The sequence below is a fragment of the Opisthocomus hoazin genome, chromosome 12 (genome assembly GCF_030867145.1).
Source record: "Opisthocomus hoazin isolate bOpiHoa1 chromosome 12, bOpiHoa1.hap1, whole genome shotgun sequence".
Taxonomy (NCBI): Eukaryota; Metazoa; Chordata; class Aves; order Opisthocomiformes; family Opisthocomidae; genus Opisthocomus; species Opisthocomus hoazin.
This window is the reverse complement of record NC_134425.1, coordinates 26,548,597-26,561,606: the sequence shown is the minus strand read 5'-3', so window position 1 is coordinate 26,561,606 and position 13,010 is coordinate 26,548,597.

The following is a 13,010-nucleotide window of genomic DNA, read 5'->3' as shown; positions in this document are numbered from 1 at the left end:
GCAGCCCCATTCTCTGTGCCTCTGTGCGAGCACTGTGATGGGCAGATGAGGCTGAGCAACAGCTTTCCAGGATAGCCTATTCTGCCTGCCAGCTATCTGCAGACGTTCGCACTTTCGGAGCAGGGCTGTGATAGGAGCCTGGCAGGGACACCACCATTCCCAGGCCACGTTTGAAGTTTGAGGTGGCAAGACAAGCAAGCAGCCCCATTCTCTGTGCCTCTGTGCGAGCACTGTGATGGGCAGATGAGGCTGAGCAACAGCTTTCCAGGATAGCCTATTCTGCCTGCCAGCTATCTGCAGACGTTCGCACTTTCGGAGCAGGGCTGTGATAGGAGCCTGGCAGGGACACCACCATTCCCAGGCAACGTTTGAAGTTTGAGGTGGCAAGACAAGCAAGCAGCCCCATTCTCTGTGCCTCTGTGCGAGCACTGTGATGGGCAGATGAGGCTGAGCAACAGCTTTCCAGGATAGCCTATTCTGCCTGCCAGCTATCTGCAGACGTTCGCACTTTTGGAGCAGGGCTGTGATAGGAGCCTGGCAGGGACACCACCATTCCCAGCATGCATTTGAAGTTTTAAGTGGCAAGATAAGCAAGCAGCCCCATTCTCTGTGCCTCTGTGCGAACAGTGCCATGGGCAGATGAGGCTGAGCAACAGCTTTCCAGGCTAGCCCCTTCTGCCTGCCAGCTATCTGCAGACGTTCGCACTTTCGGAGCAGGTCTTTGATAGGAGCCTGGCAGGGACACCACCATTCCCAGGCCACGTTTGAAGTTTGTGGTGGCAAGATAAGCAAGCAGCCCCATTCTCTGTGCCTCTGTGCGAGCACTGCCATGGGCAGATGAGGCTGAGCAACAGCTTTCCAGGATAGCCTATTCTGCCTGCCAGCTATCTGCAGACGTTCGCACTTTCGGAGCAGGGCTGTGATAGGAGCCTTGGCAGGGACACCACCATTCCCAGCATGCGTTTGAAGTTTGTGGTGGCAAGACAAGCAAGCAGCCCCATTCTCTGTGCCTCTGTGCGAGCACTGCGATGGGCAGATGAGGCTGAGCAACAGCTTTCCAGGCTAGCCCCTTCTGCCTGCCAGCTATCTGCAGACGTTCGCACTTTCGGAGCAGGGCTGTGATAGGAGCCTGGCAGGGACACCACCATTCCCAGGCCACGTTTGAAGTTTGTGGTGGCAAGACAAGCAAGCAGCCCCATTCTCTGTGCCTCTGTGCGAGCACTGCGATGGGCAGATGAGGCTGAGCAACAGCTTTCCAGGATAGCCCCTTCTGCCTGCCAGCTATCTGCAGACGTTCGCACTTTCGGAGCAGGGCTGTTGATAGGAGCCTGGCAGGGACACCACCATTCCCAGCATGCGTTTGAAGTTTCAAGTGGCAAGATAAGCAAGCAGCCCCATTCTCTGTGCCTCTGTGCGAGCAGTGCCATGGGCAGATGAGGCTGAGCAACAGCTTTCCAGGCTAGCACCTTCTGGCTGCCAGCTATCTGCAGACTTTCGCACTTTCGGAGCAGGGCTGTGATAGGAGCCTGGCAGGGACACCACCATTCCCAGCATGCGTTTGAAGTTTCAAGTGGCAAGACAAGCAAGCAGCCCCATTCTCTGTGCCTCTGTGCGAGCACTGCCATGGGCAGATGAGGCTGAGCAACAGATTTCCAGGATAGCCCTTCTGCCTGCCAGCTATCTGCAGACGTTCGCACTTTCGGAGCAGGGCTGTGATAGGAGCCTGGCAGGGACACCACCATTCCCAGCATGCGTTTGAAGTTTCAAGTGGCAAGATAAGCAAGCAGCCCCATTGTCTGTGCCTCTGTGCGAGCAGTGCCATGGGCAGATGAGGCTGAGCAACAGCTTTCCAGGCTAGCCCCTTCTGCCTGCCAGCTATCTGCAGAAGTTCGCATTGCAAGAGCAGGGCTGCGAAAGGAGCCTAGCAGATACACCATCTTTCCCAGGCTACGTTTGAAGTTTGAGGTGGCAAGACAAGCAAGCAGCCCCATTCCCTGTGCCTCTGTGCGAGCAGTGCCATGGGCAGATGAGGCTGAGCAACAGCTTTCCAGGATAGCCCCTTCTGGCTGCCAGCTATCTGCAGACGTTCGCACTTTCGGAGCGGGGCTGAGATAGGAGCCTGGCTGGTACACCAACTTTCACAGCATGCGTTTGAATTTTGAGGTGGCAAGACAAGCAAGCAGCCCCATTCTCTGTGCCTCTGTGCGAGCACTGCCATGGGCAGATGAGGCTGAGCAACAGCTTTCCAGGATAGCCCCTTCTGCCTGCCAGCTATCTGCAGACGTTCGCACTTTCGGAGCAGGGCTGTGATAGGAGCATGGCAGGGACACCACCATTCCCAGGCCACGTTTGAAGTTTGTGGTGGCAAGACAAGCAAGCAGCCCCATTCTCTGTGCCTCTGTGCGAGCACTGCGATGGGCAGATGAGGCTGAGCAACATCTTTCCAGGATAGCCTATTCTGCCTGCCAGCTATCTGCAGACGTTCGCACTTTCGGAGCAGGGCTGTGATAGGAGCCTGGCAGGGACACCACCATTCCCAGGCCACGTTTGAAGTTTGAGGTGGCAAGACAAGCAAGCAGCCCCATTCTCTGTGCCTCTGTGCGAGCACTGTGATGGGCAGATGAGGCTGAGCAACAGCTTTCCAGGATAGCCTATTCTGCCTGCCAGCTATCTGCAGACGTTCGCACTTTTGGAGCAGGGCTGTGATAGGAGCCTGGCAGGGACACCACCATTCCCAGCACGCGTTTGAAGTTTCAAGTGGCAAGATAAGCAAGCAACCCCATTCTCTGTGCCTCTGTGCGAGCACTGCGATGGGCAGATGCGGCTGAGCAAGACCTTTCCAGGCTAGCACTTCTGGCTGCCAGCTATCTGCAGACGTTCGCATTTCAAGAGCAGGGCTGCGAAAGGAGCCTAGCAGGTACACCATCTTTCCCAGGCTACGTTTGAAGTTTGAGGTGGCAAGACAAGCAAGCAGCCCCATTCTCTGTGCCTCTGTGCGAGCAGTGCCATGGGCAGATGAGGCTGAGCAACAGCTTTCCAGGCTAGCACCTTCTGCCTGCCAGCTATCTGCAGACATTCGCACTTTCGGAGCAGGGCTGTGATAGGAGCCTGGCAGGGACACCACCATTCCCAGCACGCGTTTGAAGTTTCAAGTGGCAAGATAAGAAAGCAGCCCCATTCTCTGTGCCTCTGTGCGAGCAGTGCCATGGGCAGATGAGGCTGAGCAACAGCTTTCCAGGATAGCCCCTTCTGGCTGCCAGCTATCTGCAGACGTTCGCACTTTCGGAGCAGGGCTGCGAAAGGAGCCTAGCAGGTACACCATCTTTCCCAGGCTACGTTTGAAGTTTGAGGTGGCAAGACAAGCAAGCAGCCCCATTCTCTGTGCCTCTGTGCGAGCAGTGCCATGGGCAGATGAGGCTGAGCAACAGCTTTCCAGGCTAGCCCCTTCTGGCTGCCAGCTATCTGCAGACGTTCGCACTTTCGGAGCAGGGCTGTGATAGGAGCCTGGCAGGGACACCACCATTCCCAGCATGCGTTTGAAGTTTGTGGTGGCAAGACAAGCAAGCAGCCCCATTCTCTGTGCCTCTGTGCGAGCACTGCGATGGGCAGATGAGGCTGAGCAACAGCTTTCCAGGATAGCCTATTCTGCCTGCCAGCTATCTGCAGACGTTCGCACTTTCGGAGCAGGGCTGTGATAGGAGCCTGGCAGGGACACCACCATTCCCAGGCCACGTTTGAAGTTTGTGGTGGCAAGACAAGCAAGCAGCCCCATTCTCTGTGCCTCTGTGCGAGCACTGCGATGGGCAGATGAGGCTGAGCAACAGCTTTCCAGGATAGCCTATTCTGCCTGCCAGCTATCTGCAGACGTTCGCACTTTCGGAGCAGGGCTGTGATAGGAGCCTGGCAGGGACACCACAATTCTCAGCATGCATTTGAAGTTTTAAGTGGCAAGATAAGCAAGCAGCCCCATTCTCTGTGCCTCTGTGCGAACAGTGCCATGGGCAGATGAGGCTGAGCAACAGCTTTCCAGGATAGCCTATTCTGCCTGCCAGCTATCTACAGACGTTCGCACTTTCGGAGCAGGGCTGTGATAGGAGCCTTGGCAGGGACACCACCATTCGCAGCATGCGTTTGAAGTTTGAGGTGGCAAGACAAGCAAGCAGCCACATTCTCTGTGCCTCTGTGCGAGCACTGCGATGGGCAGATGAGGCTGAGCAACAGCTTTCCAGGCTAGCCCCTTCTGCCTGCCAGCTATCTGCAGACGTTCGCACTTTCGGAGCAGGGCTGTGATAGGAGCCTGGCAGGGACACCACCATTCCCAGGCCACGTTTGAAGTTTGAGGTGGCAAGACAAGCAAGCAGCCCCATTCTCTGTGCCTCTGTGCGAGCACTGTGATGGGCAGATGAGGCTGAGCAACAGCTTTCCAGGATAGCCTATTCTGCCTGCCAGCTATCTGCAGACGTTCGCACTTTTGGAGCAGGGCTGTGATAGGAGCCTGGCAGGGACACCACCATTCCCAGCATGCATTTGAAGTTTTAAGTGGAAGATAAGCAAGCAGCCCCATTCTCTGTGCCTCTGTGCGAACAGTGCCATGGGCAGATGAGGCTGAGCAACAGCTTTCCAGGATAGCCCCTTCTGCCTGCCAGCTATCTGCAGACGTTCGCACTTTCGGAGCAGGGCTGTGATAGGAGCCTGGCAGGGACACCACCATTCCCAGGCCACGTTTGAAGTTTGTGGTGGCAAGACAAGCAAGCAGCCCCATTCTCTGTGCCTCTGTGCGAGCACTGTGATGGGCAGATGAGGATGAGCAACAGCTTTCCAGGATAGCCTATTCTGCCTGCCAGCTATCTGCAGACGTTCGCACTTTCGGAGCAGGGCTGTGATAGGAGCCTTGGCAGGGACACCACCATTCCCAGCATGCGTTTGAAGTTTGTGGTGGCAAGACAAGCAAGCAGCCCCATTCTCTGTGCCTCTGTGCGAGCACTGCGATGGGCAGATGAGGCTGAGCAACAGCTTTCCAGGCTAGCCCCTTCTGCCTGCCAGCTATCTGCAGACGTTCGCACTTTCGGAGCAGGGCTGTGATAGGAGCCTGGCAGGGACACCACCATTCCCAGGCCACGTTTGAAGTTTGTGGTGGCAAGACAAGCAAGCAGCCCCATTCTCTGTGCCTCTGTGCGAGCACTGTGATGGGCAGATGAGGCTGAGCAACAGCTTTCCAGGATAGCCTATTCTGCCTGCCAGCTATCTGCAGACGTTCGCACTTTCGGAGCAGGGCTGTGATAGGAGCCTGGCAGAGACACCACCATTCCCAGCATGCGTTTGAAGTTTGAGGTGGCAAGACAAGCAAGCAGCCCCATTCTCTGTGCCTCTGTGCGAGCACTGCGATGGGCAGATGAGGCTGAGCAAGAGCTTTCCAGGCTAGCACCTTCTGGCTGCCAGCTATCTGCAGACGTTCGCATTTCAAGAGCAGGGCTGCGAAAGGAGCCTAGCAGGTACACCATCTTTCCCAGGCTACGTTTGAAGTTTGAGGTGGCAAGACAAGCAAGGAGCCCCATTCTCTGTGCCTCTGTGCGAGCAGTGCCATGGGCAGATGAGGCTCAGCAACAGCTTTCCAGGCTAGCCCCTTCTGGCTGCCAGCTATCTGCAGACGTTCGCACTTTCGGAGCAGGGCTGTGATAGGAGCCTGGCAGGGACACCACCATTCCCAGCATGCGTTTGAAGTTTCAAGTGGCAAGATAAGCAAGCAGCCCCATTCTCTGTGCCTCTATGTGAGCAGTGCCATGGGCAGATGAGGCTGAGCAACAGCTTTCCAGGATAGCCCCTTCTGGCTGCCAGCTATCTGCAGACGTTCGCACTTTCGGAGCGGGGCTGTGAAAGGAGCCTGGCTGGTACACCAACTTTCACAGCATGCGTTTGAAGTTTGAGGTGGCAAGACAAGCAAGCAGCCCCATTCTCTGTGCCTCTGTGCGAGCACTGCCATGGGCAGATGAGGCTGAGCAACAGCTTTCCAGGATAGCCCCTTCTGCCTGCCAGCTATCTGCAGACGTTCGCACTTTCGGAGCAGGGCTGTGATAGGAGCCTGGCAGGGACACCACCATTCCCAGGCCACGTTTGAAGTTTGTGGTGGCAAGACAAGCAAGCAGCCCCATTCTCTGTGCCTCTGTGCGAGCACTGCGATGGGCAGATGAGGCTGAGCAACAGCTTTCCAGGATAGCCTATTCTGCCTGCCAGCTATCTGCAGACGTTCGCACTTTCGGAGCAGGGCTGTGATAGGAGCCTGGCAGGGACACCACCATTCCCAGGCCACGTTTGAAGTTTGAGGTGGCAAGACAAGCAAGCAGCCCCATTCTCTGTGCCTCTGTGCGAGCACTGTGATGGGCAGATGAGGCTGAGCAACAGCTTTCCAGGATAGCCTATTCTGCCTGCCAGCTATCTGCAGACGTTCGCACTTTTGGAGCAGGGCTGTGATAGGAGCCTGGCAGGGACACCACCATTCCCAGCATGCATTTGAAGTTTTAAGTGGCAAGATAAGCAAGCAGCCCCATTCTCTGTGCCTCTGTGCGAGCAGTGCCATGGGCAGATGAGGCTGAGCAACAGCTTTCCAGGATAGCCTATTCTGCCTGCCAGCTATCTGCAGACGTTCGCACTTTCGGAGCGGGGCTGAGATAGGAGCCTGGCTGGTACACCAACTTTCACAGCATGCGTTTGAATTTTGAGGTGGCAAGACAAGCAAGCAGCCCCATTCTCTGTGCCTCTGTGCGAGCACTGCCATGGGCAGATGAGGCTGAGCAACAGCTTTCCAGGATAGCCCCTTCTGCCTGCCAGCTATCTGCAGACGTTCGCACTTTCGGAGCAGGGCTGTGATAGGAGCATGGCAGGGACACCACCATTCCCAGGCCACATTTGAAGTTTGTGGTGGCAAGACAAGCAAGCAGCCCCATTCTCTGTGCCTCTGTGCGAGCACTGCGATGGGCAGATGAGGCTGAGCAACATCTTTCCAGGATAGCCTATTCTGCCTGCCAGCTATCTGCAGACGTTCGCACTTTCGGAGCAGGGCTGTGATAGGAGCCTGGCAGGGACACCACCATTCCCAGGCCACGTTTGAAGTTTGAGGTGGCAAGACAAGCAAGCAGCCCCATTCTCTGTGCCTCTGTGCGAGCACTGTGATGGGCAGATGAGGCTGAGCAACAGCTTTCCAGGATAGCCTATTCTGCCTGCCAGCTATCTGCAGACGTTCGCACTTTTGGAGCAGGGCTGTGATAGGAGCCTGGCAGGGACACCACCATTCCCAGCACGCGTTTGAAGTTTCAAGTGGCAAGATAAGCAAGCAGCCCCATTCTCTGTGCCTCTGTGCGAGCACTGCGATGGGCAGATGCGGCTGAGCAAGACCTTTCCAGGCTAGCACTTCTGGCTGCCAGCTATCTGCAGACGTTCGCATTTCAAGAGCAGGGCTGCGAAAGGAGCCTAGCAGGTACACCATCTTTCCCAGGCTACGTTTGAAGTTTGAGGTGGCAAGACAAGCAAGCAGCCCCATTCTCTGTGCCTCTGTGCGAGCAGTGCCATGGGCAGATGAGGCTGAGCAACAGCTTTCCAGGCTAGCACCTTCTGCCTGCCAGCTATCTGCAGACATTCCCACTTTCGGAGCAGGGCTGTGATAGGAGCCTGGCAGGGACACCACCATTCCCAGCACGCGTTTGAAGTTTCAAGTGGCAAGATAAGAAAGCAGCCCCATTCTCTGTGCCTCTGTGCGAGCAGTGCCATGGGCAGATGAGGCTGAGCAACAGCTTTCCAGGATAGCCCCTTCTGGCTGCCAGCTATCTGCAGACGTTCGCACTTTCGGAGCAGGGCTGCGAAAGGAGCCTAGCAGGTACACCATATTTCCCAGGCTACGTTTGAAGTTTGAGGTGGCAAGACAAGCAAGCAGCCCCATTCTCTGTGCCTCTGTGCGAGCAGTGCCATGGGCAGATGAGGCTGAGCAACAGCTTTCCAGGCTAGCCCCTTCTGCCTGCCAGCTATCTGCAGACGTTCGCACTTTCGGAGCAGGGCTGTGATAGGAGCCTGGCAGGGACACCACCATTCCCAGGCCACGTTTGAAGTTTGAGGTGGCAAGACAAGCAAGCAGCCCCATTCTCTGTGCCTCTGTGCTAGCACTGTGATGGGCAGATGAGGCTGAGCAACAGCTTTCCAGGATAGCCTATTCTGCCTGCCAGCTATCTGCAGACGTTCGCACTTTTGGAGCAGGGCTGTGATAGGAGCCTGGCAGGGACACCACCATTCCCAGCATGCATTTGAAGTTTTAAGTGGAAGATAAGCAAGCAGCCCCATTCTCTGTGCCTCTGTGCGAACAGTGCCATGGGCAGATGAGGCTGAGCAACAGCTTTCCAGGATAGCCCCTTCTGCCTGCCAGCTATCTGCAGACGTTCGCACTTTCGGAGCAGGGCTGTGATAGGAGCCTGGCAGGGACACCACCATTCCCAGGCCACGTTTGAAGTTTGTGGTGGCAAGACAAGCAAGCAGCCCCATTCTCTGTGCCTCTGTGCGAGCACTGTGATGGGCAGATGAGGATGAGCAACAGCTTTCCAGGATAGCCTATTCTGCCTGCCAGCTATCTGCAGACGTTCGCACTTTCGGAGCAGGGCTGTGATAGGAGCCTTGGCAGGGACACCACCATTCCCAGCATGCGTTTGAAGTTTGTGGTGGCAAGACAAGCAAGCAGCCCCATTCTCTGTGCCTCTGTGCGAGCACTGCGATGGGCAGATGAGGCTGAGCAACAGCTTTCCAGGCTAGCCCCTTCTGCCTGCCAGCTATCTGCAGACGTTCGCACTTTCGGAGCAGGGCTGTGATAGGAGCCTGGCAGGGACACCACCATTCCCAGGCCACGTTTGAAGTTTGTGGTGGCAAGACAAGCAAGCAGCCCCATTCTCTGTGCCTCTGTGCGAGCACTGTGATGGGCAGATGAGGCTGAGCAACAGCTTTCCAGGATAGCCTATTCTGCCTGCCAGCTATCTGCAGACGTTCGCACTTTCGGAGCAGGGCTGTGATAGGAGCCTGGCAGAGACACCACCATTCCCAGCATGCGTTTGAAGTTTGAGGTGGCAAGACAAGCAAGCAGCCCCATTCTCTGTGCCTCTGTGCGAGCACTGCGATGGGCAGATGAGGCTGAGCAAGAGCTTTCCAGGCTAGCACCTTCTGGCTGCCAGCTATCTGCAGACGTTCGCATTTCAAGAGCAGGGCTGCGAAAGGAGCCTAGCAGGTACACCATCTTTCCCAGGCTACGTTTGAAGTTTGAGGTGGCAAGACAAGCAAGGAGCCCCATTCTCTGTGCCTCTGTGCGAGCAGTGCCATGGGCAGATGAGGCTCAGCAACAGCTTTCCAGGATAGCCCCTTCTGGCTGCCAGCTATCTGCAGACGTTCGCACTTTCGGAGCAGGGCTGTGATAGGAGCCTGGCAGGGACACCACCATTCCCAGCATGCGTTTGAAGTTTCAAGTGGCAAGATAAGCAAGCAGCCCCATTCTCTGTGCCTCTATGTGAGCAGTGCCATGGGCAGATGAGGCTGAGCAACAGCTTTCCAGGATAGCCCCTTCTGGCTGCCAGCTATCTGCAGACGTTCGCACTTTCGGAGCGGGGCTGTGAAAGGAGCCTGGCTGGTACACCAACTTTCACAGCATGCGTTTGAAGTTTGAGGTGGCAAGACAAGCAAGCAGCCCCATTCTCTGTGCCTCTGTGCGAGCACTGCCATGGGCAGATGAGGCTGAGCAACAGCTTTCCAGGATAGCCCCTTCTGCCTGCCAGCTATCTGCAGACGTTCGCACTTTCGGAGCAGGGCTGTGATAGGAGCCTGGCAGGGACACCACCATTCCCAGGCCACGTTTGAAGTTTGTGGTGGCAAGACAAGCAAGCAGCCCCATTCTCTGTGCCTCTGTGCGAGCACTGCGATGGGCAGATGAGGCTGAGCAACAGCTTTCCAGGATAGCCTATTCTGCCTGCCAGCTATCTGCAGACGTTCGCACTTTCGGAGCAGGGCTGTGATAGGAGCCTGGCAGGGACACCACCATTCCCAGGCCACGTTTGAAGTTTGAGGTGGCAAGACAAGCAAGCAGCCCCATTCTCTGTGCCTCTGTGCGAGCACTGTGATGGGCAGATGAGGCTGAGCAACAGCTTTCCAGGATAGCCTATTCTGCCTGCCAGCTATCTGCAGACGTTCGCACTTTTGGAGCAGGGCTGTGATAGGAGCCTGGCAGGGACACCACCATTCCCAGCATGCATTTGAAGTTTTAAGTGGCAAGATAAGCAAGCAGCCCCATTCTCTGTGCCTCTGTGCGAGCAGTGCCATGGGCAGATGAGGCTGAGCAAGACCTTTCCAGGCTAGCACTTCTGGCTGCCAGCTATCTGCAGACGTTCGCACTTTCGGAGCGGGGCTGAGATAGGAGCCTGGCTGGTACACCAACTTTCACAGCATGCGTTTGAATTTTGAGGTGGCAAGACAAGCAAGCAGCCCCATTCTCTGTGCCTCTGTGCGAGCACTGCCATGGGCAGATGAGGCTGAGCAACAGCTTTCCAGGATAGCCCCTTCTGCCTGCCAGCTATCTGCAGACGTTCGCACTTTCGGAGCAGGGCTGTGATAGGAGCATGGCAGGGACACCACCATTCCCAGGCCACGTTTGAAGTTTGTGGTGGCAAGACAAGCAAGCAGCCCCATTCTCTGTGCCTCTGTGCGAGCACTGCGATGGGCAGATGAGGCTGAGCAACATCTTTCCAGGATAGCCTATTCTGCCTGCCAGCTATCTGCAGACGTTCGCACTTTCGGAGCAGGGCTGTGATAGGAGCCTGGCAGGGACACCACCATTCCCAGGCCACGTTTGAAGTTTGAGGTGGCAAGACAAGCAAGCAGCCCCATTCTCTGTGCCTCTGTGCGAGCACTGTGATGGGCAGATGAGGCTGAGCAACCGCTTTCCAGGATAGCCTATTCTGCCTGCCAGCTATCTGCAGACGTTCGCACTTTTGGAGCAGGGCTGTGATAGGAGCCTGGCAGGGACACCACCATTCCCAGCACGCGTTTGAAGTTTCAAGTGGCAAGATAAGCAAGCAGCCCCATTCTCTGTGCCTCTGTGCGAGCACTGCGATGGGCAGATGCGGCTGAGCAAGACCTTTCCAGGCTAGCACTTCTGGCTGCCAGCTATCTGCAGACGTTCGCATTTCAAGAGCAGGGCTGCGAAAGGAGCCTAGCAGGTACACCATCTTTCCCAGGCTACGTTTGAAGTTTGAGGTGGCAAGACAAGCAAGCAGCCCCATTCTCTGTGCCTCTGTGCGAGCAGTGCCATGGGCAGATGAGGCTGAGCAACAGCTTTCCAGGCTAGCACCTTCTGCCTGCCAGCTATCTGCAGACATTCCCACTTTCGGAGCAGGGCTGTGATAGGAGCCTGGCAGGGACACCACCATTCCCAGCACGCGTTTGAAGTTTCAAGTGGCAAGATAAGAAAGCAGCCCCATTCTCTGTGCCTCTGTGCGAGCAGTGCCATGGGCAGATGAGGCTGAGCAACAGCTTTCCAGGATAGCCCCTTCTGGCTGCCAGCTATCTGCAGACGTTCGCACTTTCGGAGCAGGGCTGCGAAAGGAGCCTAGCAGGTACACCATCTTTCCCAGGCTACGTTTGAAGTTTGAGGTGGCAAGACAAGCAAGCAGCCCCATTCTCTGTGCCTCTGTGCGAGCAGTGCCATGGGCAGATGAGGCTGAGCAAGAGCTTTCCAGGATAGCCCCTTCTGGCTGCCAGCTATCTGCAGACGTTCGCACTTTCGGAGCAGGGCTGTGATAGGAGCCTGGCAGGGACACCACCATTCCCAGCATGCGTTTGAAGTTTCAAGTGGCAAGATAAGCAAGCAGCCCCATTCTCTGTGCCTGTGTGCGAACAGTGCCATGGGCAGATGAGGCTGAGCAACAGCTTTCCAGGCTAGCCCCTTCTGGCTGCCAGCTATCTGCAGACGTTCGCACTTTCGGAGCAGGGCTGCGAAAGGAGCCTGGCTGGAACACCAACTTTCCCGGGCTACGTTTGAAGTTTGAGGTGGCAAGACAAGCAAGCAGCCCCATTCTCTGTGCCTCTATGCGAACAGTGCCATGGGCAGATGAGGCTGAGCAACAGCTTTCCAGGATAGCCCCTTCTGGCTGCCAGCTATCTGCAGACGTTTGCACTTTCGGAGCAGGGCTGTGATAGGAGCCTGGCAGGGACACCACCATTCCCAGGCCACGTTTGAAGTTTGTGGTGGCAAGACAAGCAAGCAGCCCCATTCTCTGTGCCTCTGTGCGAGCACTGCGATGGGCAGATGAGGCTGAGCAACAGCTTTCCAGGATAGCCCCTTCTGCCTGCCAGCTATCTGCAGACGTTCGCACTTTCGGAGCAGGGCTGTGATAGGAGCCTGGCAGGGACACCACCATTCCCAGGCCACGTTTGAAGTTTGTCGTGGCAAGACAAGCAAGCAGCCCCATTCTCTGTGCCTCTGTGCGAGCACTGCCATGGGCAGATGAGGCTGAGCAACAGCTTTCCAGGATAGCCTATTCTGCCTGCCAGCTATCTGCAGACGTTCGCACTTTCGGAGCAGGGCTGTGATAGGAGCCTGGCAGGGACACCACAATTCTCAGCATGCATTTGAAGTTTTAAGTGGCAAGATAAGCAAGCAGCCCCATTCTCTGTGCCTCTGTGCGAACAGTGCCATGGGCAGATGAGGCTGAGCAACAGCTTTCCAGGATAGCCTATTCTGCCTGCCAGCTATCTACAGACGTTCGCACTTTTGGAGCAGGGCTGTGATAGGAGCCTTGGCAGGGACACCACCATTCGCAGCATGCGTTTGAAGTTTGTGGTGGCAAGACAAGCAAGCAGCCCCATTCTCTGTGCCTCTGTGCGAGCACTGCCATGGGCAGATGAGGCTGAGCAACAGCTTTCCAGGCTAGCCCCTTCTGCCTGCCAGCTATCTGCAGACGTTCGCACTTTCGGAGCAGGGCTGTGATAGGAGCCTG